Below are 6,115 nucleotides of genomic sequence, written 5' to 3'. Positions count from 1 at the left end.
GCAAGATAAGGCCCTTATAATCCGGCCCACCCCTGGGGCCCAGCCAATGGGAGAGGAGAAACTGGGCTGGGGGTGGGAGCAGCATGCTACTGGCAAAGCGAAGCCAAGCTCTGAGGAGTTTCAGGGCCACTGTCCATTTCATGCCAGCTTGACTGAGCCAAGATATAATTCTCTCAGGCCAGCAACTTTACGACAGCTGGAAACCTATGTTGGGATCCAATCAGTATCATCTGGGGCATCAAGGAAGAGTGATGCCCAGCCGCTGTCCTGTGAGACAATGCCGGGGCAAATAGCAGACTGACTGGGACTCGAAACAAAGGTGCTAATTTTAGTTCTGCAATGTGTGGTGCATCCTCTAAAAACATACGTAAAGGATCACGCCTGGTCCCATTGGGCCTCCAGGGAGCAAGACTAGACCTCTGTTTTGTAACAGATCAAAGACCTAACATCAAGAGAGGGATCACGTGAGGATTCCCTGTTCTGTTCCCTCCCTCTGGGGCACCTGGCATTAGCCACTGTTGGAAGACAGGATAGTGGTCTAGATCAGTGTTTCTTAAACTTTTTAAGACCGAGGAACACCAAACAACTTTTTTTTTTTTTTATGAGGAATGTCAAGGATTTTCTTGGTGAGGAAAAAAAAAAAAAAAAAGAGTTGGGGGAAGTTATTAAGCAAAGCAAAGCAAAAAAAAAAAAAAAAAAAAAGGTTACCTGCCCCTTTAAGGGTGGCCATTTTGAACTCTGTGAACTCTGTTCACCGCAGCACACCAGTGTTTCTTAAACTGTGTTCTGCAGTACACTGGGCTAGATGGACCTTTGATCTTAATCTCTCATCTGCTGATTCAGAGCCAGGGCAGGCTGGCAAAGGCCAAGAATCATTAAGTGCAGGAGCCCACACGGTACCAGTTGGATGGGCTCCATTCCATCACAACACTCAAAATTAACGCATTGTCTCTAGTGTGGGAAATCTTAGCATGCTGGTGTGGAAGCTGGACTGAACGGGCCACAGAGAATTAACTGCCTCCCTTGGCCCTAAAAGGATGCTGCTATAGCTGAGGGTGAAGCCACATGGATCAGTGCAAGCTTTGCCCACCAAGAACTCCCCTCTCCCATTTAGAGGTGCTGTATTTTTTTAAATGGATAGAGAATAAACTCCAGCACCATGTCTTGCCCATATCCACTATCGATTCCTCTGCTGCACAATGGGGCTAGAGGTCCATTCTGAACTCATAAGAACGGCCACACTGGGTCAGACCAAAGGCCCATCTAGCCCAGTGTCCTGTCTGCTGACAATGGCCAAAGCCAGATGCTCCCGAGGGAATGGACAGAACAAGGAATCAAGCGATCCCTCTCCTGTCGTCCATTTCCAGCCTCTGACAAACAAAGGCTAGGGCCACCATTCCTACCCCCTGGCTAATAAGTATTGATAGACCTAACCTCCATGAATTTGATTGATCTAACTTTTTTGAACCCTGTTCAGGTCCTGGTCTTCACAATATCCTATGGCAAGGAGTTCCACAGGTTAAGTGTGTGCGCCACAAAGAAAAACTTCCTTTTAAACCTGCTACCTAATATCATTTGGTGACTCCTAGTACTCGTGTTATAGGAACAAGTAAAATACTTTTCCTTATTCACTTTCTCCATTCCGGCCATGATTCTATAGACCTCTATCCTATCCCCCCTTTGTCTCCTCTTTTCTAAGTTGAAGAGTCCCAATCTTTTTAATCTCTTTTCATATGGGATCTGTTCCAAACCTCTAATCATGTTTTCTGAACCTTGGTTCCGAGGTCCCTGCCCGACACGGATTTTTTTTTTTTTAAATAGAAAAAGTGTCAATTGAAGGAAAAAAAATTCTGCCATACTGCATCATTTGATTTTTATTGAATCAAATAACTTAAAAACCAAACAACACTACAGAAATCTATCCCCTCCCTCTCCCCCAAAACCAAACCACCAGCCTAATCATGACATACAATTAAGCTAACGGGCAAAATATAGAAACCCTCCAAGACAATAAGAGGATATGAAGCTCCGTTGATCAGCTTCTCCTTGGATGCTCAGGATTAAGAGGATCTTCTGCAACCCTGATTGGCTTTGACTCTTCCTCTGATGCAGAAAAGAGCTTCCTATAATCCCAGGGCAAGAGAAAATTTCAGATCCTAGTAGTGTGGCTGGATAAGAGAGACCTTTTGATTTAAAGAGAGATGCACTATCCCGCCCTTCACCTCCAACTGTAGTTTGCATTTCCTGGGTGTCAGCCCTCCTGAATGCTTGCACAGTTTAGATCCCTACTCTTCAAATATAAAATATGTCCTTTGTAGGTTGCTTTGGTCCCAGTATTTTAAGCACGTAACTGACAAACAAACAATCTCTTTCCTCCCCGGATCCATTTTAAACATTCAATGCTGACCCGTTGCAGCAACTTTTTAGGGCACAATTTCATTGTCCAAGAAGCTGACTGGACTCGTTGGAGATGCCACTTAGCTCACGCTTTTATTTCATGATTGTGTGAAAAAGGCAGGTGCTTGTCCCCGTCAGAGGCGTGATGAACACAGTCCATCGCGCTAACCTGCAAACCAGCACACCTCACTTTTAGCCTCGATGTTCAAAATGGATAAAAATACTTCTCATTGATGTGACATTTTTCTAATATCAAGTAAAGTCTTTCTCAAAGCCTGTAACAGACATCAAGCAACAAAGCCTTCTATCACCTCTACGAAGGTTGGTCAGCCCCATTTTACAGCTGGGAAACTGTAAAAGAGCAGTTAAGTGACTTGCCCAAGGACAAAAGGAAGCGCCAGAATAAGAACTCAGAAGTCCCAAGCTCCTAGTTGTGGGATCAGACCATCAAGCCATGCTTTGCTCTTCAGTTGACTCACCCTATCGCTGATTAGTAGATAAATACAAGCCTATCAGAGTTGGCAAAAGCCATCTCCTGGCTGGTTCATGAAACAAATATACGCAAACAGACGAACTTATCAAAAATCAGACTGAATGAGAGGTAAGACCAGTTAATATGATAGTACGGGTTACTGAACAGATCGCTTCCTATGGCAAGGCAGATAGGAGTGAGAGACAGTCTCTCACATTCGCCCTCCCAATTCAGTGGGTCTTGAAATCCCACACCTCTTGATTAATCCAGCATAGGAGACACACAGAAGACAACCCTGTAGAAACCTAGAGTATCGGGCTCTTCTTGAACCACTCAAGGATTTGCATAAATTCCAAAAACGTTTCTTTCTGACCCATTAAAATGGAACTTCCTTGGGACGTGGGGGGCTGTAATTCCTAACTTGGGATCCGGGTGTGTTACATATACAAATACAGATATGTATAAAAATGCCAAATATGGCGTAGGGTCTTAGAAGTGCTTGAAGCAAGATGTGCTGGGGTATCTGAAACCTGCTGCTCATACCCCACTCAGTGGACCCCATACAGAGCCCCCTCGCACATCTGATCCTTGCAGAGGGTGACAGTGGCTTGCAGTCATGGGAACTGGCCACAGAAGGCTGCTTTCCTGCTCAGGGCTGCCATCTGTAGATACATGGACCACTTCCCGGAGTCGGATCACATCCTCGTTCTCCAGAGCCAGGGGGCCAGCTCACATCCTGTGTCCGGGGGGCTGTCAGCGGTTTTGTGGCACTCGCACCCCAACGGCACGTGCTCAGCAAAGACGGGCCTGTGCGGGCCATGGGGTGGAGCTGAAAGCACAGAATTTTTGCCGTGCTACAGGACAATAAAGTCTCTCTCCGAGAGGTGACTCTGCCCCAGAGCAGGGAGCCACCTTTCCATACATTCCACGATCCAGTGCCCCAATTGGTTCTGGAAGGAAGGCAAGAGACGTGAATCTCTGTGCAGCTGTGACTTAAAGACACGTCGCTACAAACAGATGGTTAGAGGAGGGATAAGATCCGGGTGGGACGTTCTGCAGCTTGGCACTCAGAGGTCACCAGCTGCTGCTGAGCGCCCTCCGCTCCCGCTGAGGTAGGGAACACCAAGCAGGTCGGCGTTAAAGCACCAAGCCCTGGCCACTGGGAAGCCACCCAAGCAAGTGACTGCTCTTTCGACGAGGATTCAGATTCCGAGCTGGGAGAGAATTCCTTCCACGGCTTTACCTGCTGCCTCTAGTCAACTGAGTCCCAAATCAAAGCGGCCTGGGAGAGGAGCGCTGAGCCCTCTACAAACCCCACCAAATCACCGCTCATCGCCCATCCTTTTCCAGCGTTGACTGGGCACGGGAGCCGGAGTGAGACAGCACCATGGTAACATGTCAGCACCCCATGTAAGCTTGCACTCAGCCAACTCTTACTCCCAGATGGACTCTCTCAAGGATGAATTATGGGCCTGCCTTTTCTCGGGGAGGCAAGGCCAAAAAGGACAGCAAGCTTTGAAGGACAGACCCTTTCCCCCCATAGTTGGATTACATTCAACCAATACTCTAGGTAAAAACTAGAAAGCAGCCCCTCCCCCCCCGCCCAGTCTGAAAACACAGCCTGGTCTACGCAGGGTGAAGACAGAGCATCAACTTCGGGTTTCTACTGCTCGAAACAACTTCTAGCCAGCCCCCCAGGAAGTAGCGAGTATAAGCCAATACTGCAGGATTGGGAGCCTTTGTGTTTGGTTAAAAGGCGCTTAGATGGAAGCGCTGATTCACAGTATATTCAAATCCTCAAGCTCCCAGAAAGTCACCAGATTTGTAGTCTCAAATTCTAGGCAGCCCCCTCCACCCCCAGGGAGGCAGGCTGGAGTGTCGTTACTACGGGGGACAAACTTTTCCAGCCCCACAAATGCCAAAGAAGTGACGCTGCCGGCAGCTGCAGAGATGGTCACGTGACATGCAAAGAGACGGTCATGTGACATGCAGCAATCCTTTCAAGACTTCCTTCCTCACCGAGGCTGCAAAGCCTGACTGATCGGCAGGGCAAGTTGAATCCTGCTCCTCAACCTTATCTCCGGGTGATCCATATGTATGATCCAAGCCTTGAGACGTTCTAGACCAGCCATCTTCAGCTTGCAGCTCAGAGAAGCTGCGTGCGTTACTCGGAGCCCCACGTGTCAGAGGAGAGTCTGGTCTAAGGCCGAGCGAATGAGCGTTGCTTATCAAGGGAGCCCCAACACGACTCAGCGTAAAGCAACACACTGATGCGGTGGGGAAGCCAGGATCTCCCCAAGCCTCATTACACTGTCCCCTCCTTCCTGCCCCACCATGAAGAGGGAAGCAGAAAACCCTGCATTGAGCAGAAAAGCGGGGAGTCACAAGGCAGTGGCTGGAAGACTTGACATGGCACGGCTGTGACACCGAACTCACGGCGAGTTGTTGGGTGATCAGCTCCCTCAGTGCCGCAATGTCCTGAGGAAAACATCACCTCGAAGGATCAGCCACTCTGTGGTTCTCCTCGCTGCTCCAGTCACGAGCAGAAATCCACAGGTAGAGAGGAAGCTGGAGGCGTTTTTGCTGCAAGTGAAGTCAAGGGGAGTTTTGCTCAGCCCATCTCGGCATCACGCCCAAAGGGACTTTCTAATCTCATTTAGAAACAAGAAACACAGAGTCAGGTCACGGGGCTCATAACCGGAGTGCTACCCCACAGCACGGAGCAAGCACAAGACACCAAACATTCAGGGCACAAAGGGGATTTGCAAATTGTACTAGCGATACACGGACACCGCTGCATTCAACGTCATCCCGCGTGTTCTTTACACGAATGCCCTCAGGATCGTTAAAAAAGGCGGTTCTGGCGTCTTACTCACTTGTCACCCGTTTTGTCAGGCTCCATTTCTGTAATTCAATGAGGCCTCAGAACTTGTGTTTCTAGACAGCGGCTGGTCTATTCATCTTTCCGGTTCTCAGGTGCCAGCCCAGTTCTGCATTACTTCCCCCAAGGGGAATACATGCTAAGAACACAGTTTGCACTGGTGGTTTTTAAAAAGTTACAGATTTCAGGGACCCACATCTGTGGATTGGGGACGTGGGGGAAACATTATCCCCTTAGGGTCAGTCTTAGAAAGTGAAACCTCTACTGAATGACAGCCATCTTGGCGGCCCGACCCCACCCGCTTGCCGGGGAGACCGCTGGTTTAGATTTCCTCTTTGCAGCGTCCTAAAGTGACAAACAGGATG

Source organism: Pelodiscus sinensis, chromosome 1, assembly GCF_052426305.1.
Source record: "Pelodiscus sinensis isolate ZL-2025 chromosome 1, ASM5242630v1, whole genome shotgun sequence".
NCBI classification, from domain to species: domain Eukaryota; kingdom Metazoa; phylum Chordata; order Testudines; family Trionychidae; genus Pelodiscus; species Pelodiscus sinensis.
Note: the sequence above shows the minus strand (reverse complement) of the source record.